General features: G+C 37.4%; 1 protein-coding gene across 3 annotated transcripts in view; it reads right to left on the bottom strand.

Annotated features, from left to right (window-relative positions):
• Positions 1-23,254, bottom strand: part of LOC148948620 (tRNA (guanine(37)-N(1))-methyltransferase) — a 48,080-nt gene that overhangs the window by 11,760 nt on the left and 13,066 nt on the right. The gene's annotated exons all lie outside the window — the stretch shown is intronic.

The raw sequence follows: 23,254 nt of genomic DNA, 5'->3' as shown, positions 1-23,254 counted from the left end.
GCCTTCTGCGTCATTGGTGCTTCACTGAAAACGAATTACTTTTCTATTACAAATTTATTATTTTCCAGTTCTTACAGCATTGAAAATGAAAATAAAAATTACAGTGAAAAAAAATCTGGAACTGATGGATCTTTCAACAATTAATATCATTATATATCTAATATTCAATTTGATTTTGTTTACACTTTCCAAGACTGGAAATGGAAAATGATGGGCGTGAGAGGGGCGTTAGTCTTTCTCCAATAACTTTCAACCATTAAAAAAGGCACTAGCCCTTTCAATTTCCAATCAGATAAGCACTTTTGAAGTATCTACAACAAAACTTTCAATAAAAACCTTAAATGCCCCCAAGGCACAACTTAAATCCCTTGCCCTGAGGTCTGGGAGGGGGGGGGGGTTGTCATCCTCACAGACCTAATTTCCAGAACTTTCTACTACGTTGAACAAAATGGCTATCTGAAAATTTTGATTGGATGTGTTTGCGGGAATGGTGGGCGTGAGAAAGGGGTTAGTTACTGTCCAATCACTTCCAACTATTAGAAAGGGCACTAGCCCTCTCAATTTCCAATTGAATGAGCCCCTTTTGAAGTTTTTATCATAGAGTCTCTATCGTTAAAAATCTTATATGCCCCCAGGGCATAACTTAAAACCTTTGCCCTGGAGACTCTGGGGGGTTTGACATCCTTAAATACATAATTACCAGAATTTTCAACTACGTTGAACAAAATGACTATCTCTAAACTTTGATTGAATATGTTTAGGGAAATGGAGGGCGTAAGAAGGGGAGTTAATTACTCTCCGCAAACTTTCCACCAATAAAAACTGCAATTTCAATTTCCAATCAATTGAGCCCCTTCTAAAATTTCTACAACAAATTTCTATATAAACCTTATATGCCCTCAGGGCATAACCTACAACCATTGCACTGAGAGCTCTGATGGGGTTATCATCCTAATAGACCTAATTTCCAGAACTTTTGAAAACGATGAACAAAATGGATATCTCAAAATTTTGATTGGATGTGCTTGGGGAAATGGTGGGCGTGAGAGGGGGGTTGTTTACCTTTTAATAACTTTTTACTTATAAAAAGGCACTAGCCCTTTACATTTTTAATTGAAAAAACCTTCTTGATCTTATTTACAAAACCACAGTCAATAAAGGCCACACATATTCCTTAGACAAAGCTTAAAACACTGCTCTTGAGGGTTGTGGGGGGGGGATGGATTGTTATCCTAAAGGACCTAATTACAAAAACTTTGAACTGCGTTGAATAAAATGGCTCTCTAAAATTTTTTATTGAATGTGTTTGGGGAAAATTTGGGTGTGAGAGGGGGGTTAGTTGCCCTCAAATCACTTTCGACTATTAAAAAGGGCACTAGCCCTTTGAATTTCCAATCAAATGAGCCCTTTTTCAAGTTTTTACGACAAACATTTCAATAAAAACCTTATTAAAATATGAAGACAATAACAATTAAAACCCCCAGGGCATAACTTATAACACTTGCCCTGGAGACTCTGGGGGGAATGTCCTGCTCAAAGGTATAATTTCCTGAACATTAAACTGCGTGGAACAAAATGGTTATCGCAAAATTTTGATTGGCTATGTTTGGGGAAATGGTGGGCGTGGAAGGGGTGTTCAATCCCTTTTGACTATTAAAAAGGACACTAGCAATTTCAATTCCAATCGAATGAGCCCTTTTTGAAGTTCCTACGACGACGCGTTCAGTAAAAACCTTATATGCCCCCAGGACATAACTTACAACCCTAGCCATGAGGGCTAACGTAGAGGAAAAGGTGGGCGAGAGAGAGGGGCTAGTTGCCCTCAAATCACTTTCGAGTATTAAAAAGGGCACTAGACCTTTGAATTTCCAATCAAATGAGCGTTTTTTTCAAGTTTCTACAACAAAAATTTCACAAAAAACTTATATGCCCCCAGGGCATAACTTATAACCCTTGCTCTGAAGACTGTGAACGGAGTGCCCTGCTCAAAAATATAATTTCCTGAACCTTAAGTGTGTGGAACAAAATAGCTATCTCAAAATTTTGATCTGATGTGTTTGTGGAAATAACGGGCTTGGAAGAGGTGTTTGTTGCTATTCAATTACTTTCGACTATTAAAAAGGGCACAAGCCATTTCTCAATGAGCCCTTTTTGAAGTTTCTACAACAATGCTTTGTATAAAAACTTTATATGCCCCCAGGGCATAACTTACAATCCTTTTCCTGAGGGCTGTGAGGGGGTTGTCATCCTCAAAGACCTAATTTCCAGAACTTTGAACTTAATTGAACAACATGGCTATCTCAAAATTTTGATTGGATGTGTTTGGGGAAAAGGTGGGAATGAGAGGGGGGTTTTTTACCATCCAATCACTGTCGAAAGTGGGAAATGGCACAGCACCTTTGAATCTCCAATCAAATGAGCCTTTTTTGTAATTTCTATGGAAGCGCTTTCTATAAAAACATCACAAGCCCCCAGGTTATTGCTTTAAACCCTTGCCCCAAGGGTTGTGGGGGAGTGTCCTCCTGAAAAAAATATTTTCTATCTGGAAATCAACTATGCTGAACAAAATGGATGTCTCAAAAATTTGATTGGATGTGCTTGGGGGAATGATGGGCGGGGGGGGGGCTAGTTGCCCTCAAATCCCTTTTGACTATTAAAATGGGCACTAGCCATTTGAATTTCCAATCGAATGAGCCTTTTTAGAAGTTTCTATGAAAACGCCTTCTATAAAAAACCTTATATGCCCCCAGGGCATAACTTAAAACCCTTGCCCCAGGGGTTGTGGGGGAGTGTCCTCCTCAAAAAGCTATTTTCTTTCTGGAAATCCATTACGCTGAACAAATGGATATCTAAAAATTTGGAGTCGAGGTGTTTGGGGGAAGGATGGGCGTGGGGGGGGCTAGTTGCCCTCCAATCACTTTCGACTATTAAAAAGGCCACTAGCCACTCCGATTTGCAATCGAATGAGCCCTTTTCGAACTTTCTACGACAACTCCTTCAATACGAAGTGCCCGGGTATGTAGAAAAAAAAAACTGCCCACATTGTTCTTTACTTAGGCAGCGCGCTAGCGCTGCCTATGATCAGCAAACAAAATGCCAGTAGCGTCTTCCTTCTAATTTATTATACAAGATTATGCTCCAAGGAAACAGTTTATGTAACTTATTATCCATTGAGCACTTTTAAAGAATGTGTTTGGTACTTGAATATTTTTAAAAAGACAAATGAATTGTGGCTTGTGACAAGTGACTTGTGCTTTTCAATTGCATGATGCTAATGTTTTTCTTTACAACCACCTAGGTCTCTAGATTTTCCCACTACATTTTTGTTTTCATTAGAGCTTCAAAATTTGTGAAAGAAAAAATTATTTGCCAATGCTGCAACAGACAAATTGATATGATACATGGTCCTTTGCAATTTTATAATCATTCATGGGAGACAGATCTGTCGAATTTTCAAATATTTTGAAAAGAATAAATATTTATAATCAGTTGTGGAGATGACTTAGTGAAGAGCAATATGCCTCCCATGCTTTTTTCAAGGTTCAGTAGCATAGAATGGACAGTCATGAAAACATGCATGGGGAATTACTTGATTACAAATCAAAGTTCTAGTGCACTTTTTTTTAGCCAAAACCAATCAAAAGGCAATCTGATGCACTTTCAAAATACAATGTGACCCCTGGGCACCTCACAGCCCCAAATGATATCTAAAAGAAATTAATAGTAGCTATTTCAATGCAATTCAAAATTTTGCCTCCAGAGGTAACATGACACATGCAGTTCCAGAGGATAAGACTAAAAATTAAACAAACAGCCCCTACAATATCAAGGATTCCAAAATACATTTTAATACAAAGGTGTACATGTCACACACTTGTTGAAACCAGTGTCATAGAAAGATTTTCAATCTGCAAAATTAGAAGACTACTTATTCTATTCTCTGTTTGTTTTCTATTATCTGTTAGTTTTAAAATCCTGTAGGCTATATTTGACTACCCCCCCCCCCCCTCGTTGTTGCAAAAAGATAAGTATCCTAAATATCTCAAAAATCTGGTGTTTTGATATATCTGATTGTCTGTTTTTTTTCCACAATGCTCATGTAAAATCAATAACCCTCCTTCTCAAGAAGTATAATAATTCAAGATTGCTTTTTTAATTTATGCAAGGCACTAACTTTTTTGATGTTGTTACAGGCAAAAGGAGAGTCAAGGCTCCTGTTAGAAATCCAACCCCCTTTCCCCTAGGAAAAATCCTCTGACTTTTCCCATCACAGTAAGAAAAATCACAAAGTTTACATACTTTCAAAGCCAACCTAATTTTAGTCATGTTTTTTTTTTTTTTTTTTTTTTTGTCAAATAAATACATCTTTTGTTTCTCCAAATTATTCCAGCCAAGTTATGCATGCTTTCTCAAATCTGTTATCCAATAAAAAAAAATTATATATATATATATATAAACTGCTGCTTCAATAGGATTGCAACTTGATACTTCAAAATCAGCATTTATTATCCATCAGATCCCTCATATAAAATGAATACAGGCACAAACTGAAGGAAGTCCAAACCTAGAACCTAAATAATTGTAAAATTAATAATAATTGAAATTTTAAAATGTAAAATACAAGAATGCATTGGACAAGTCATCTGTATTTTCACTGTCCCTTTCTTTTTTTTTTTTTTTTTTTTTTTTTTTTTTTTTTTTTACAAATGTCCTTCCCTTAGCCACCTTAAAAGTTGCTGTATGCAGGCAGGTGCAAAGACTGTGGCAGGTGTACACAAAGCTGAGGATCTTCACTTTATAACCTTTCTTTCTAAACATTTTTCTGTTTATTGATTTTCTTTTCATACACATGAAAATTCCACTACCACTTGTTTGGTGGTCTTAAAGCAAAGGTGTTTCTGCAGCATATTATTTTAGCTGTAATTAGATTAATTATACAATATTTTACTTAGCAATTGGGAAAAAACAAAACTTTTCTTTATTTTGAACCAACCTTATTTTTGATAAAAGACAAAATTTTTCTATATTTCAAGCTAATCTCTTGCTAGCTTTTACCATCAACTGTTGACACATTTAACATCTTCAATTAACTTTTATCAAAATTTTAACCAAATCTTTTGTTATTATAATTATTTTTTGTAATGCAAAATTCTTTTGGCTACTGGTAAACTGTTTTCTTCAGAAGACTTGAGTGGCTTTCATAAAGGTTGTTCATCTTTATGAAAGTAATTTGCCAAAGATTCAGTTGAGCTATCTGATAGCAGAACTGGAGATTTGGCATCACAACTTCTAGAATAGAGAAAGTTGCTGTTTGGTTAAAATTTTGGTAAAAGTTAACAGGCCTCAAATATTATGGAACATGGTCCATAAAATGTAGTTCTACTAAAAAATGCAGTAATTCATCACTCAGTGTGAAGTCCTAGTCATTTGTATTTATCAAGAGTGCCAGTATCTTCAATATCATTTGTAACCATTTGAATGAGCTCATTAAATTATGAATGAAAAGAAAACACCTGACAAGCAACTTCAGATGTACCTAAGCAGTTATTCATAGTCCTTTGCAGTTCATTCTATTCACCATAATGAGTAAAGCCCAGTCTATGTTTCACAGAGACTCTTGAAGAATTTAAGAGGGTTTATGTTAGAAAATTTATGCAAATATCCTCTTTCCAAGCTTTGTGCAAGATCTCTGTCTTCCAAGTAGATTAAAAACACTATTTAGTAAAACATTTCTTGTCAGCCTCAAACTTCTAACACGAAGTGCTTGATAAAATTACTTGTTAAACCAATCACAAAGTGTGCTTTTGTTACTACTGATAACACTATCTAATCCAGCCAAAGCTACAGCCAATTGCCACTTTATTCTGAGTAAAGAAACACCTTGAACTTTTTGAAAGGTTAAAATTGCAGCCTGCCAACATTTTTCTTGATGTCTTGATGTCCAAATGGACCTTAAATTAGAAGTACAATTACATTTTTTTTTTTATTCAACCTTCAACCTTTGCCTTGGCTTGTCTTTTGTCATTATGAAAGACATACTGCTGAACCTTTGTTTCTTTCAATTGTTCAGGTGATGGGACAAAAACTTCTTTTTCTTCCAGCAATTTATCTAGTCCAGATTTGAATTTTACAAGGTATGGAAGTTATTGACAACCACCAATGTTTCTTTTAATTGTTCAGGTGGTGGGACAAAAACTTCTTTCTTCTTCTTCTTCTATTTAACAGCAGGCGGGCTTTTCAGTAAAACTATTTAGCCCTTTTCCTTCTGCTTCACTCTGTGGGCTACAGAGCTACTGGCTTGATTGCCTCATATTTATTAGATATATTCAGATATCTTCTTCTTTTGCCTTGATATCTGATATCATCTGATATCTTTTATTCAGATAAACTTCTTCTTTTGCCTTGGCTTGTCTTCTTCTTCTTCTATTTAACAGCAGGCGGGCTTTTCAGTAAAACTATTTAGCCCTTTTCCTTTTGCTTCACTCTGTGGGCTACAGAGCTACTGGCTTGATTGCCTCATATTTATTACATATATTCAGATATCTTTCAGCAGATTTTTCGACTCTAGGAGTTCAAATATAAGATGATAGATGTCAATTTCTATGTTCTGTGTGCAGGTATAGTTGGCTAGGCTCTTGGTTGATAGTGAGATTTTGTGGTGTTTGAAGCATTTTAGCAGTTTACAAAGCAAGGTATGTTGTGCAGACATCAGCATATTACATTCAAATAGGCAATGGTCAATTGTTTCATTATTCATATTACAATGCCTGAAAAGAGGGGACAGGGGAAATGAACCACTTGAATTAGAAAACTTATATGAGAATGCAAGGAAATTTAGTCCATTTGTTCCAGAACGAATTCTATGATTAATTTTTGAAAGATAATTATTGGGAAAGGGGGAAAGGATAGGATTAATCTTATTAAAATTAATATCTGATAGCCTCCATCGGTAAATATCTCTAATTGGGATTGGTCTCCCACTTGGTTGGTCAATATTTATAGCATTTTTTGCTATTTCATCAACCTGATGATTACCACTTATGCCAGAGTGGCTAGGAATGTACTGAAAGTAAGTTTTTATGCCACTGGAAGCAAGATTATCAATAATACTGTGACAATGATAAGTGTCCTTTAAGCCCTTGCTGATTCCAGGTGGGAATTAAAGGTCAAGCTAAGCTTGTATACCTCCATGGCAGTGATGGTAGTTACAGGCAATGAGGCTCGATCTTCCGTCCCTGGGCAGCAGAGGAAATCCGTCAGCGCACCTCAAAGCGGTGGAAGGGTGTAAGCACCACTGAGCTCCACGCCGAGCGATTTGGTGGCCAACGCGCTCCGGGTGACCCGCAAGACTGGGGACCTTGCGGTCAACTCTATCCCCAAGAAACATCGATGGATCTGAGACCTAGAAGAAAAGTTGTACCGGCTACGGCGTCCCCGGCAAGCGACGCGGCCCCTGTATTGGCGCGGGTGTCGAGAAGTAAACAAGCCAACCATACTACGGCTTTCCCGGCAGGCGACGCGACTTCGAATATGGCGGCGAAGTCGAAAAAACCTTTTCATGCCATGAATCTAGGAAAACCCACTACAGTCATTAAACAGGCAAAATCTAGCATAAATGTGGGATGCTGGAATGTAAGATCCGTCAAACAAGAAGCCACGCAAGTTTTTCTTGTCCATGAGATGGAGAAGTACAACATAGACATACTTTGCATATCCGAGACCAGAATTTCAGGTTACTGGCTCAATAGTTATTACAGCTCCTGAAACGCTACATCAATTCCATTTTTTCTACTCCGGAGTAGAGGATAATTCGGGACTCCACGGAGTTGGTTTCATCATGAGCCAAAGAACCATAAATGCTCTCCTAGAATGGGATCCAGTCTCCTGTAGACTTGCCAGAATCAGACTAAAAGGAAACCCCGCAAATGTGTCGATAATTTCTACCTATGCTCCCACCCGTGACGCTGCTGATACGACCAAGGATGATTTCTACGGCGAGCTACAGCAGCTGTCTTCTTCTGTTGCCGCACGTGATTACTTGATTGTTGCTGGAGACTTCAACGCAAGAGTTGGTCCCTCTGACCAAACCACAAGACAAGTCCTGGGAAAATTTGGACAAGGTCACAGATGCGAGAATGGGCGAAGGTTGTTAAACTACGCCTTGATGAACCACCTTGTTGTCACCAATACCATATTTCAGCACAAACCTAGCCACCTTTTAACTTGGCATTCAAATGACGGTGTCACTAAGGCTCAAATAGACTTCATTCTCGGACACCAGCGCTGGAGAAGCTCCGTACAGGACTCTCACTCTTACAACGGCGCGGACACAGGCTCGTAGTCTGGGTCTGACCACAGGATTGTGGCTGCAAAAATTTTGCTACGTCTTGCAACTCGGAGGAAAAACCAACCCAAGGCCAGATTCGACATCGGTAAGCTCCAAGACAAAGAAGTTCGGCAGGCCCTCAATTTGGAACTGACTTACCTATTTGACGCCCTCAGTTCTTATAAAAACCCACCCCCCGATACGAGATGGGAGACATTTAAAACTGTGATGACAGAGACTGCTTATGAGAACCTCGGCCTACAAAAAAACACACGACAGCACTGGATTACCGCTAGGACCCTGTCAATAGTCGGTGAGCGAAGACAAAAAATGAGCGGCCCTAAAGAAGAAACAAAAGAGCTGCGCAGACAGGTAAAACGCTCTGTTCGTCTGGACCGCCGCCAAATGTGGGAAGATGCTACCGTGTCGTTAGAGAAAGCACCACGCTCACATGATACCCGCAAGCTTTACCAGATCCTGAAAGAGTCCGTTGGTAAGAAAGCTGCTGTCTCAGAAATAGTCAAAGACAGATCAGGAAAAATCATCAGTTGTCAGAAGGAGCGCTTAGCAAGATGGAAGGATCACTTTCAGATGCTCCTAAACCCATCCCCATCATCCGCCCCTGGTGCTTTCCCACCTGCCGTTTCTAAAGAACCCTACGACGTCGAGCTGGATACACCGACCAGAGCCGAAATACTAAAAGCGATCAAGACCCTGAAGAACCACAAAGCCCCAGGTGAAGACGGCCTCCCCGGAAGTGTACAAACAATGCCCTGAGGTCACTGCTGAACAGCTCCATGGCATTCTCGAAGAAGTGTGGAGGACCAATTCTTTCCCAAAAGATTGGAAGACATCAGTCATTCTCCCCTTCTATAAGAAAGGAGATAAAACCGAATGCAAAAATTACCGCGGAATAAGTCTTATAGACATTGCGGTCAAAATATTCGGGATTATATTCTTGAACCGCTTCAAAGGGGCAAGGGAGGAAAGAACCCGAGAAAATCAAGCCGGCTTTCGGCCAGGTAGAGGCTGTACTGATAATATCTTCGTTTTTCGCCTCATTATCCAGCAGTTTGAAAGGTACAATCTACCCCTGATCTTGATGTTCCTGGACTTCATTGCCGCCTTCGACTCTGTCACTCGCCAGAAACTTTGGAAGATCCTAGAGAATGACGGAATGCCACTGAAGTTTGTTGAACTGATGAAGGCATACTATGACGCGTCAGTGAGCCGAGTTCGAGTCTATGGTGAAGAAACTGAAGAATTCCTGGTTGAGTTCGGAGTAAAAAAGGGTGTATCCTCTCTCCGACTCTGTTCAATTATTGCGTCGATTGGGTGCTTGAAAATGCACTGTCGTCCTATCCAGGAGTTCAGATCGGACAGAATCTCTCACTGACTGACCTCGATTATGCGGATGATGTTGGCCTCCTGTCAGAACCCGTAGAAGCTCAAAACATGCTTGACAACGTGGTGGCCTGGGCAGACCTGATCGGCTTGAAAGTCAGCACAGAGAAAACGAAATTCATGGCTATTAACCACGACACAGGACCATTCACACTAACTGTCAATCAAGTTCAACTGGAAAAAGTCAACTGTTTTACATACTTAGGCTCCCAAATATGTATTGACGGATCCTCCGACGCTGATATCCAACAGAGAATACAGAAAGCGCAGACAGTCTTTGCCTCCCTTCGGAAACCCTTATGGAATCGCCGCGAAGTCAGTGTCCAAACGAAAGTTCGAATCTACATGGCACTAGTCCGCACCGTTCTCCTTTACGGATGCGAAACATGGTCGGTAAAACTACAGCATGAGAATACGCTGAAGGTGTTTGAGCATACCTGTCTGCGAAGAATTCTCAGAATACAGCTGCGTGACCGTATCTCCAGCACGGATCTACGTCGAATGTGCAATATTCAGAGAGATGTTGCGCTCACTATTAAAGAACGCCGTTTGAAATGGTTGGGCCATGTTTTACGGAAGCCACCAGAATACTTGCCTCGCCAAATACTTCTAGTCGAGCCTATTAGCTCCTGGAAGAGACGCCAAGGAGGACAGAGGAAAAACTGGTGGAACCTGGCCAAATCAGACCTTGAACCTATCGGGGGATTCAGAAAGTTCGGACACAGATGGTCAACTCAGTGGCTTACTTTTGCAGAGCAGCTGGCAGAAGATCGCTCAACATGGTCCAAGAAGGTCTCCAAGATCATCGATGCCGGGCGAGGTGGAAACGCCTGATTCCCGCCACAAGTACAAGTAAAGTAAGTAATGATAAGTGTCAATGTCCAACTTATATTGAGGAGCTGAGGCCAGCAACTCAAGGCTTGATAACGAGTCAGAATATATGATAATAATATTTGAATTTTCAATCACAATTTGGTTTCTCTTAAGGTGTTCTAATGCCATGATTATAGCATTTAAGTCAGCAGACAATATAGATAAATTATTAAATAATCCCTCGCCCATTGTAATTTTCAGGTGGGGAAGGAAAACACCACTTGCAACCTTCTCATTCATTTTTGACCCATCAACACATATTTGGAAGTGATTTTTATTGGTAATTGTATTAAGTTCTGCAAATTTTTTCTGGAAAAAAGCAATGGGGGTTAAATCTTTAGTCCATTTTGAAAATTCAGTATTTATTATGGGAAATGACCAATTCCATGGAGGGGATTGGGGGAAAGTAGGTTCAATAGACTTTGCTGGTACAGGGAACTTCTTTTGAATAATTGGGGTTTTCAGAAGGGATTTAAGGTTAATTATTGTATCTGCTGATTTCTGATCTTCTACAGCTATTAGCAGAGATCCATCACGGTTAATGTTAAGAGAGAACATTGATTTTAGCAATTTAAAAATTGCAACTCTTATTGCAGTGATCATTTTTATTTCAAAGGGGGTAGTGGGAATAATTTTAATGTAAATTCCTAAGTTTTTGGAGGGAGGATCTTAGGCAGGGAGAGGGGAAATGCTTTTAATTGGGGAGATTTTTTTCCTTTTTTTAGAACTTCTAGAACTTCTTGTCTTTTGTCATTATGAAAGACATATTCTTCTTCTTCTATTTAACAGCAGGCGGGCTTTTCAGTAAAAACTATTTAGCCCTTTTCCTTTTGCTTCACTCTGTGGGCTACAGAGCTACTGGCTTGATTGCCTCATATTTATTAGATATATTCAGATATCTTTCAGCAGATCTTTCGACTCTAGGAGTTCAAATATAAGTTGATAGATGTCGATATCTATGCTCTGTGTGCAGGTATAGTTGGCTAGGCTCTTGGCTGATAGTGCGATTTTGTGGTGTTTGAAGTATTTTAACAGTTTACAAAGCAAGGTATGTTGTGCAGACGTCAGCATATTACATTCAAATAGGCAATGGTCAATTGTTTCATTATTCGTATTACAATGCCTGCAAAGAGGGGACAGGGGATTTGAACCACTTGAATTAGAAAGCTTATATGAGAATGCAAGGAAATTTAGTCCATTTGTTCCAGAACGAATTCTATGATAAATTTTAGAAGGATACTTATTGGGAAAGGGGGAAAGGATAGGATTAATCTTATTAAAATTAATATCTGATAGCCTCCATCGGTAAATATCTCTAATTAGAATTGGTCTCCCACTTGGCTGGTCAATATTTATAGCATTTTTTGCTATTTCATCAACCTGATGATTACCACTTATGCCAGAGTGGCTAGGAATGTACTGAAAGTAAGTTTTTATGCCACTTGAAGCGAGATTATAAATAATACTGAGACAATGATAAGTGTCAATGTCCAACTTATATTGAGGAGCTGAGGCCAGCAACTCAAGGCTTGATAAAGAGTCGGAATAGATGATAATATTATTCAAATTTGCAATCAAAGGTTGGTTTTGCTTAAGGTGTTCTAATGCCATGATTATGGCATTTAACTCAGCAGACATTATAGATAAATTATTAAACAATCTCTCGCCCATTGCAATTTTCAGGTGAGGAAGGAAAACACCACTTGCAACCTTTTTATTCATTTTTGACCCATCAACAAATATTTGGAAGTGATTTTTATAGGTAATTGTATTAAGTTCTGCAAATTTTTTCTGGACAAAAGCAATGGGGGTTAAATTTTTATTCCATTTTGAAAATTCAGTATTCATTATGGAAAATGACCAATTCCATGGAGGGGATTGGGGTAAAGTAGGTGCAATAGACTTTGCTGGTACTGGGAACTTTTTTTGAATATTGGCATACTCATCTGCAATACCTCTATACATGGCTGGATTTCTTAACCAATTATGTAATGTGTGTGAGCTATTTGATTCTATTTTTGTAATATGTTTTATCGAGAGAAAGCTACGTCTCTCCCTTATTGTTGTTAATCCACTCTCCATAAGCCTAAACTTGGTTCTTGAGGGTTTCCTAAGACCAAATATGAGACGTATTATATCATTTTGTGTTGTTTCAATTTTTTGCATCTGGGTCTTTGCACATGCACCATAGACAATGAGCCCATAGTCAATATGGGGTCTTATATGTGATTTATAAAACTGGAGTAAGGTTTTCTCCTTACAACCCCAGGGTGTGGAAAGAAGTCTTTTTTAGTATAATTGTTTTTCTATAGCATTTTTTTATTGTGTTTGAAATGTGGAGGTGGAAATTAAGTTTTTGGTCAAGCATGAGACCTAGGTAATTAATATTATTATCTTCTGGAATAGTTGTTTTCTTTAGAGATAGTTTTGCATTAACATAGTTTCGCTTCCGGTGAAATTGGATTATTTTTGACTTGATGGGTGCAATGGGTAAATCTGAATGTTGAGAGAATTTTTCAAACTGGAAAAGTGACTTCTGCAGATTTGACTGTGCTATCTGAAAGGTGTTGCCAGATGACCATAGCACCAGATCATCAGCATATTGTAGATTCCTGTGGGGTAGGTTCATGTCCCTGAGATATAGGGCAAAAAGGAGGCAACTGAGGACTGCTCCCTGAGGTAGGCCTTTGGATATTGTCTTTTGGGATGAAGAGGCTGAACCAACACAAACAATGAAACGTCGCACTTCTATGAAGGATTTAATAAAGGATACTAGCTTAGGAGGTACTCCAAGGTTTGCAAGTTTATTTAAAAGGATTTGGTGGTTCACATTGCCATAAGCTCCTTCAAAATCTAGGAAAGCTGCCACTAAGATATTATTTTATGAGAAAGATTCATTTATTGCATTTGTTAGCAAAATGAAAGCATCTGTTGAGGAGTGGTATTTTGCATTTGTTTGTCGTGTGTCCCAGTTTGAAACACTTCTGACACTGAATAGGCTTAGGTTTCTATTCCTTGTGTGGTTTGATTTGCCCAAATAGGAATGATTTTTCTGTGATATCAATTTTATCCTTAAGTGTGAATAAGAAGGATCTACGATTTTTTAGGCCATCAAAGTTAGGTTTTCCATGTTGGGTAACATCCTCAACTGGGGTTATTTTTCCAGACCTATCTGAAAGCCCTTCTTTTAACTCCTGAGTATATATCTCTGGGGGAACATTATAGACTACTATTTTTGTTGGTGATTGTTTTGGGTTCCAATTAGATGCAATAATTGGGGTACTCAGAAGGGATTTAAGGTTAATTATTGTATCTGCTGATTTCTGATCTTCTACAGCTATTAGCAGAGATCCATCACGGTTAATGTTAAGAGAGAACATTGATTTTAGCAATTTAAAAATTGCAACTCTTATTGCAGTGATCATTTTTATTTCAAAGGGGGTAGTGGGAATAATTTTAAGGTAAATTCCTAAGTTTTTGGAGGGAGGATCTTGGGCAGGGAGAGGGGAAATACTTTTAATTGGGGAGATTTTTTTCCTTTTTTTAGAACTTCTAGAACTTCTTGTCTTCTTCTTCTTCTATTTAACAGCAGGCGGGCTTTTCAGTATAACTATTTAGCCCTTTTCCTTTTGCTTCACTCTGTGGGCTACAGAGCTACTGGCTTGATTGCCTCATATTTATTAGATATATTCAGATATCTTTCAGCAGATCTTTCGACTCTAGGAGTTCAAATATTAAGTTGATAGATGTCGATTTCTATGCTCTGTGTGCAGGTATAGTTGGCTAGGCTCTTGGCTGATAGTTGGATTTTGTGGTGTTTGAAGTATTTTAACAGTTTACAAAGCAAGGTATGTTGTGCAGACGTCAGCATATTACATTCAAATAGGCAATGGTCAATTGTTTCATTATTCATATTACAATGCCTGCAAAGAGGGGACAGGGGAATTGAACCACTTGAATTAGAAAGCTTATATGAGAATGCAAGGAAATTTAGTCCATTTGTTCCAGAACGAATTCTATGATAAATTTTAGAAAGATACTTATTGGGAAAGGGGGAAAGGATAGGATTAATGTTATTAAAATTAATATCTGATAGCCTCCATCGGTAAATATCTCTAATTGGGATTAGTCTCCCACTTGGCTGGTCAATATTTACAGCATTTTTTGCTATTTCATCAACCTGATGATTACCACTTATGCCAGAGTGGCTAGGAATGTACTGAAACTAAGTTTTTATGTCACTTGAAGCAAGATTATCAATAATACTGAGACAATGATAAGCGTCAATGTCCAACTTATATTGAGGAGCTGAGGCCAGCAACTCAAGGCTTGATAAAGAGTCGGAATAGATGATGATATTATTAAAGTTTGCAATCAAAGGTTGGTTTTGCTTAAGGTGTTCCAATGCCATGATTATGGCATTTAACTCAGCAGACATTATAGATAAATTATTAAATAATCTCTCGCCCAGTGCAATTTTCAGGTGAGGAAGGAAAACACCACTGGCAACCTTTTCATTCATTTTTGACCCATCAACAAATATTTGGCAGTGATTTTTATAGGTAATTGTATTAAGTTCTGTAAATTTTTTCTGGACAAAAGCAATGGGGGTTAAATCTTTATTCCATTTTGAAAATTCAGCATTTAATATGGGAAATGACCAATTCCATGGAGGGGATTGGGGGAAAGTAGGTGCAATAGACTTTGCTGGTACAGGGAACTTCTTTTGAATATTGGCATACTCATCTGCAATACCTCTATACATGGCTGGATTTCTTAACCAATTATGTAATGTGTCTGAGCTATTTGATTCAATTTTTATAAGATGTTTTATCAAGAGAAAGCTACGTATCTCCCTTATTGTTGTTAATCCACTCTCCATAAGCAGAAACTTTGTGCTTGTGGGTTTCCTAAGACAAAATATGAGACGTATTATATCATTTTGTGTTGTTTCAATTTTTTGCATCTGGGTCTTTGCACATGCACCATAGACGATGAGCCCATAGTCAATATTGGGTCTTATATGTGATTTATAAAACTGGAGTAAGGTTTTCTCCTTACAACCCCAGGGTATGGAAAGAAGTCTTTTTAGTATATTTGCTTTTCTATAGCATTTTGTTATTGTGTTTGAAATGTGGAGGTTGAAATTAAGTTTTTGGTCAAGCATGAGACCTAAGTAATTAATATTATTATCTTCTGGAATAGTTGTTTTATTTCGAGTTAGTTTTGCATTAACATGGTTTCGCTTCCGGTGAAATTGGATTATTTTTGACTTGGTGGGTGCAATGGGTAAATCTGAATGTTGAGAGAATTTTTCAAAATGGAAAAGTGACTTTTGAAGATTTGACTGTGCTATCTGAAAGGTGTTGCCAGATGACCATAGCACCAGATCATCAGCATATTGTAGATTCGTGTGTGGTAGGTTCATGTCCCAGAGATATAGGGCAAAAAGGAGGCAACCGAGGACTGCTCCCTGAGGCTAGCTTTTGGATATTACTTTGCCCGGAGAAGAGGCTGAAACGAAACAAACAATTAAAGGTTACACTTCTATGAATTATTTAATAAAAGATACTAGCTTAAGGGGAATTTCATGGTTTCAAAGTTTATTTAAAAGGATTTGTAGTTTCCTATAGTCCTGTGACCCTTCAAAATCTAGAAAAGCTGCCACTAGGATATTATTTTTTGAGAAAGATTCATTTATTGCATTTGTTAGCGCAATGAAAGCATCTGTTGAGGAGTGGTATTTCCTGAATCCAGTTTGAGTGTGTGGGATCATATTATTTTTTTCAACAAACCAGAGGAGTCTGTGATAAATCCTTTTCTCCATTATTTTCCCCATCACAGGTGTAATCATTATGGGCCTATAAGACTCAGGGTTATCTTTTGGTTTACTTTTCTTTAGGATTGGTAGGAGGGACGAACATTTCCATATATTGGGGAACCTAGAAGATGCCCAAGCGTGATTATAACAATTTAGCAGTTCTTGTTTGTATGAAGGTGTGAGATTCTTTATCCATGTAGGGTGAATATTGTCATAGCTGCTGCTAGTTTTGGTCCTAATCTGATGTATTGCACTATTCAAGTCCTGGATTGAAAATGGATTGGTTATGTACACGGATCCTGGGCGTGGTCGGTAACATGTGTTCATGGGAATTGTGGACAGTTTGCTTTGATTATTCCATGACAGTTTGCTTTTTGTTAGCTTATTAACAAAAAGAGCTGCAAATAGGTTAGCTTTTCCATTATCATTGTCATAATGGGTATTATTATGTAAAAGCTCATACAGGAGTGGGTTGGGGGAAGTCTTTTTCCCACAGATGTGGCTTATGACTTTATGTATAATTGGCTCATGCGTTTCTCTGGAGATATTATTTGCAAAATTATTCCAGTATTTATATTTAGCATCTATTATAGTCTTTTTTAGATTAGGTCCTGCTTGTAATTTTTTTTAAATATGTAGTATGTGATGGTTTTTTATGAATTCTGTCCTAGCTGCCTTTTTTATCCCCCATTTATTTAGGCACTCATTTGTCCACCATGCTTTAGGAATTTGTTTAGGGAATGTTTTCTTAGGTGTTGTGTTGGGGATAGCATAATTAGCTGTATTTATTAGTAAAGATGTCAAGGCTTCAGCATGTGTGTCAACTGTTGTGTTAGAAATGCATGATCTTTGGGTGAAACTTGTAATTTCATCATTTAGCTTATTTTGGAACATAGACCAATCTGCTTTAGTGTTGATATATTTGGATGTATGAGATAAAGTTTCAGCAGGTTCATTTAGAGAGCAAACTATAGCAAAGTTGTCAGTACATAGACTATCAATTTTATTTATGTAATTTTTTTTCAAAACATTTAATGACACAATTTGTAGGCAAATGTGGAGAATCTGCCACTTTTGGGGTTGAAATAGGTGTTCAGGTTTGGAGGGGTAGCAACAGCTAATTCATTATTATTTAAAGTCATATGCTCAATGAATTTACCAGCTTTATTTGCTGGTTTATTCCCCCACAAAAGGCTGTGGGCATTGAAATCACCACAAATAATGATATTTTTTAACATATTAGAATTATTTATATAATTAAAGAAATCCTTGGCATCTGTAGTTTGGCCATTAGGGTTATAAAAGCATATTAGGTTTTTAAATTATTCAGCCAAACACTGATACCAATAACATCAACATCATTTGCAAAATCTGAAAAATTGATGCCACAAAATTTTATATTATTATTAACTAATAAAGCTACCCCACCTCCTTTTCTCTCTGAAAATCTATCCTTTCTCAGGATAGTATATCCCGGAGACTTAATTTGTTGATTTTGGGTTAAATGAGTTTCCTGGAGGCAAGCAATATTAATGGAATTATTATTCATAAATGATATTAGTTCATTTAGCTTATCTTCAGTGAGTGATCGTACATTCCATTGGAGCATTGATATATGTTGTGTTGTTGATTTATTCTTCATATGACTGTGTATCAATGTTCAGTTTTGTTAAAAGTAAAGCAAGATCTTTTTTTCCTTGAATGAGCATATCACCTGGGATGTAGATTTTTGCCAATTCTGCAATAATTTTTGTTTTCTGTAGTTGATGTATGTTCATGGCCTGAACTGCATTGCAGTTTAGAATGAATAAGCATATATTTGGGGATAGCATTTTTGGTTGGGCATCCTGTTTGTTGGTTAAGGGATTGATTCCTGGTAGTATTTCTGGTTTGTTTCTTCTTGGGAGGGGGGGCCAGGCTGACCTCATCTCACCGGACAAGGAGGCTTGTTGGCTTGGTGATTCCTTCTGATAGGGATTTGAGCTAGGGGGCTTAGAAGATTGTGTTTTATAAGGGGTGCTTGATGCATTGGGGGCATTTGACTTGGGGGTTTTGGTTGGTTTAATTACAGGCTTTATTTGGTATTGTTGGGCAGCATTTGCTTCCATTGCTGCAAAGGGGTATGGGATGGCCTTCTCTGTTGATATTCGGAGTGTTAGAGCTCTTTTCTTCTATGCAGGGCATAATGATTTATTTGTAGATTCATGTGGGCCTTTGCAATTGATGCATGTAGGCTGAGTGTTGTTGCCAGTTGTCAGCTCTTTAGGGTGGAATGATTTACAATTACTACACTCTTGGAGAATTTCATTGCATTTGTTAGTCGTGTGTCCCAATTTGAGACACTTCTGACACTGAATAGGCTTAGGTTTTTATTCTTTGCGTGGTTTGATTTGCCCAAATAGGAATAATTTTTCTGGAATATAAATTTTATCCTTTAGTTTGAATAAGAAGGATCTACTAGTTTTTATGCCATTAGAGTTAGGTTTTCCAAGTTGAGTAACATCCTCAACTGGGATTGTGTTTCCAGCCCTATCTGAGAGCCCTTCTTTTAACTCCTGAGTAGATATCTCTGGGGGAACATTATGAACTACAATTTTTGTTGATGAGTGTTTTGGGTTCCAATTAGATGCAATAATTGGGGTATTCAGAAGGGATTTTAGGTTAATTATTGTATCTGCTGATTTCTGATCTTCTACAGCTATTAGCAAAGCTCCATGACAGTTAATGTTAAGAGAGAACATTGATTTTAGCAATTTAAAAATTGCAACTCTTATTGCAGTGATCATTTTTATTTCAAAGAGGGTAGTGGGAGTAATTTTAAGGTACATTCCTAAGTTTTGGGAGGGAGGATCTTGGGCAGGGAGAGGGGAAATGCTTTTAATTGGGGAGATTTTTTTCCTTTTTTTAGAGCTTCTAGAGAGGACCTCTTTAAACCCATTATCATCATTTATGGTTGCATTAGGACCTACAGTTATCATTGTCCTATTCTCCGAATTGGAGCTATCATTAGAACTTTCAGATAATGTGCTTGACCAGCCAGGATGGGTATCTTTCACTATGGAATTTGATTTGGTATCTGGGGGGATTTTTTTTTTGGAGGACTTCTAAACATTGCCAATTGGAAAAAGCTTTAAACACAATTATAAAACTACAACAAGAAGGGAAAATAGATGATATCAAACCGTCTGCACTATACTATGGGGAGGATAAACACCACAGTATAGCCCTGAGGACAACTTGAGCAGGATAGGTTTGGTACAACTGCTGATTAGAAGCGATAATAATCACAAGAAAATATCTTTCGATTTTCTTATAAGGTTGCTGTTGTATGTGATTGACATATTGCCTTCTTCTTCTTCTTCTATTTAACAGAATGCGGGCTTTTCAGTAACACTATTTAGCCCTTTTCCTTTTGCTTCACTCTGTGGGCTACAGAGCTACTGGCTTGATTGCCTCATATTTATTAGATATATTCAGATATCTTTCAGCAGATCTTTCGACTCTAGGAGTTCAAATATAAGATGATAGATGTCGATTTCTATACTCTGTGTGCAGGTATAGTTGGCTAGGCTCTTGGCTGATAGTGGGATTTTGTGGTGTTTGAAGTATTTTAACAGTTTAGAAAGCAAGGTATGTTGTGCAGACGTCAGCATATTACATTCAAATAGGCAATGGTCAATTGTTTCATTATTCATATTACAATGCCTGCAAAGAGGGGACAGGGGAATTGAACCACTTGAATTAGAAAGCTTATATGAGAATGCAAGGAAATTTAGTCCATTTGTTCCAGAACGAATTCTATGATAAATTTTAGAAAGATACTTATTGGGAAAGGGGGAAAGGATAGGATTAATCTTATTAAAATTAATATCTGATAGCCTCCATCGGTAAATATCTCTAATTGGGATTGGTCTCCCACTTGGCTGGTCAATATTTATAGCATTTTTTGCTATTTCATCAACCTGATGATTACCACTTATGCCAGAGTGGCTAGGAATGTACTGAAAGTAAGTTTTTATGCCACTTGAAGCAAGATTATCAATAATACTGAGACAATGATAAGTGTCAATGTCCAACTTATATTGAGGAGCGGAGGCCAGCAACTCAAAGCTTGATAAAGAGTCGGAAGAGATGATAATATTATTCGAATTTTCAATCAAAGATTGGTTTTGCTTAAGGTGTTCTAATGCCATGATTATGGCATTTAACTCAGCAGACATTATAGATAAATTGTTAAATAGTCTCTTACCCATTGCAATTTTCAGGTGAGGAAGGAAAACACCACTTGCAACCTTCTCATTCATTTTTGACCCATCACCAAATATTTGGAAGTGATTTTTATAGGTAATTGTATTAAGTTCTGCAAATTTTTTCTGAACAAAAGCAATGGGGGTTAAATCTTTATTCCATTTTGAAAATTCAGTATTTATTATGGGAAATGACCAATTCCATGGAGGGGATTGGGGGAAAGTAGGTGCAATAGACTTTGCTGGTACAGGGAACTTCTTTTGAATATTGGCATACTCATCTGCAATACCTCTATACATGGCTGGATTTCTTAACCAATTATGTAATGTGTGTGAGCTATTTGATTTAATTTTTGTAAGATGTTTTATCAAGAGAAAGCTACGTCTCTCCCTTATTGTTGTTAATCCACTCTCCATAAGCAGAAACTTGGTGCTTGTGGGTTTCCTAAGACCAAATATGAGACGTATTATATCATTTTGTGTTGTTTCAATTTTTTACATCTGGGTCTTTGCACATGCACCATAGACAATGATCCCATAGTCAATATGGGGTCTTATATGTGATTTATAAAACTGGAGTAAGGTTTTCTCCTTACAACCCCAGGGTGTGGAAAGAAGTCTTTTTAGTATATTTGCTTTTCTATAACATTTTTTTATTGTGTTTGAAATGTGGAGGTGGAAATTAAGTTTTTGGTCAAGCATGAGACCTAGGTAATTAATATTATTATCCTCTGGAATAGTTGTTTTATTTAGAGTTAGTTTTGCATTAACATGGTTTCGCTTCCTGTGAAATTGGATTATTTTTGACTTGGTGGGTGCAATGGGTAAATCTGAATGTTGAGAGAATTTTTCAAACTGGAAAAGTGACTTTTGCAGATTTGACTGTGCTATCTGAAAGGTGTTGCCAGATGACCATAGCACCAGATCATCAGCATATTGTAGATTCGTATGGGGTAGGTTCATGTCCCAGAGATATAGGGCAAATAGGAGGCAACTGAGGACTGCTCCCTGAGGTAGGCCTTTGGATATTGTCTTTTGGGGTGAAGAGGCTGAACCAACACAAACAATGAAACTTCGCACTTCTATGAAGGATTTAATAAAGGATACTAGCTTGGGAGGTACTCCAAGGTTTGCAAGTTTATTTAAAAGGATTTGGTGGTTCACATTGTCATATGCTCCTTCAAAATCAAGGAAAGCTGCCACTAGGATATTATTTTTTGAGAAAGATTCATTTATTGCATTTGTTAGCAAAATGAAAGCATCTGTTGAGGAGTGGTATTTCCTGAATCCAGTTTGAGTGTGTGGGATCATGTTATTTTTCTCAACAAACCAGAGGAGTCTGTGATAAATCATTTTCTCCATTATTTTCCCCATCACAGGTGTAATCATTATGGGCCTATAAGACTCAGGGTTATCTTTTGGTTTATTTTTCTTTAGGATTGGTAGGAGGGACGAACATTTCCATATATTGGGGAACCTAGAGGATGCCCAAGCGTGATTATAACAATTTAGCAGTTCTTGTTTGTATGAAGGTGTGAGATTCTTTATCCATGTAGGGTGTATATTGTCATAGCTGCTGCTAGTTTTGGACCTAATATGATGTATTGCATTATTCAATTCCTGGATTGAAAATGGATTAGTTATGCACTCGGATCCTGGGCGTGGTTGGTAACTAGGGTTCATAGGAATTGTGGACAGATTGCTTTGATTGTTTGATGTTAGCTTATTAACAAAAAGAGTTGCAAATAGGTTAGCCTTTTCAATATCATTGTCATAATGGGTATTATTATGTATAAGTTCATACAGGAGTGGGTTGGGAGAAGTCTTTTTCCCACATATGTGGCTTATGACTTTATGTATAATTGGCTCATGCATTTCTCTGGAGAGATTATTTGCAAAATTATTCCAGTATTTATATTTAGCATCTATTATAGTCCTTTTTAGATTAGATTCTGCTTGTAATTTTTTTAAATATGTAGTAGGTGTTGGTTTTTTTATGAATTCTGTCCTAGCTGCCTTTTTTATCTTCCATTTATTTAGGCACTCATTTGTCCACCATGCTTTAGGAATTTGTTTAGGGAATGTTTTCTTAGGTGTTGTCCTGGGGATAGCATGATTAGCTGTATTTATTAGTAAAGATGTCAAGGCTTCAGCATGTGTGTCAACTGTTGTGTTAGAAATGCATGAACTTTGGGTGAAACTTGTAATTTCATCATTTAGCTTATTTTGGAAAATAGACCAATTTGCTTTAGTGTTGATATATTTGGAAGTATGAGAAGAAGTTTCAGCAGGTTCATTTAGGAGCAAACTATAGCAAAGTGGTCTGTACACAGACTATCAATTTTATTTATGTAAATTTTGTTCAAAAAATTTAAAGACACAATTTGTAGGTCAATTGTGGAGAATTTGGCACTTTTGGGGTTAAAATATGTATTTAGGTTTGGAGGGGTAGCAACAGCTAATTCATTATTATTTGAAATCATATGCTCAATAAATTTACCAGCTTTATTTGCTGGTTTATTCCCCACAAAAGGCTGTGGGCATTGAAATCAACACAAATAATGATATTTTTTAACATATTAG

This window comes from Artemia sp. Qi Xiang Cuo, chromosome 9 (assembly GCF_049724085.1).
Source record: "Artemia sp. Qi Xiang Cuo chromosome 9, ASM4972408v1, whole genome shotgun sequence".
NCBI lineage: Eukaryota > Metazoa > Arthropoda > Branchiopoda > Anostraca > Artemiidae > Artemia > Artemia sp. Qi Xiang Cuo.
The sequence above is the reverse complement of the archived record's forward strand: the minus strand, read 5'-3'. Positions and strand labels throughout refer to the sequence as shown.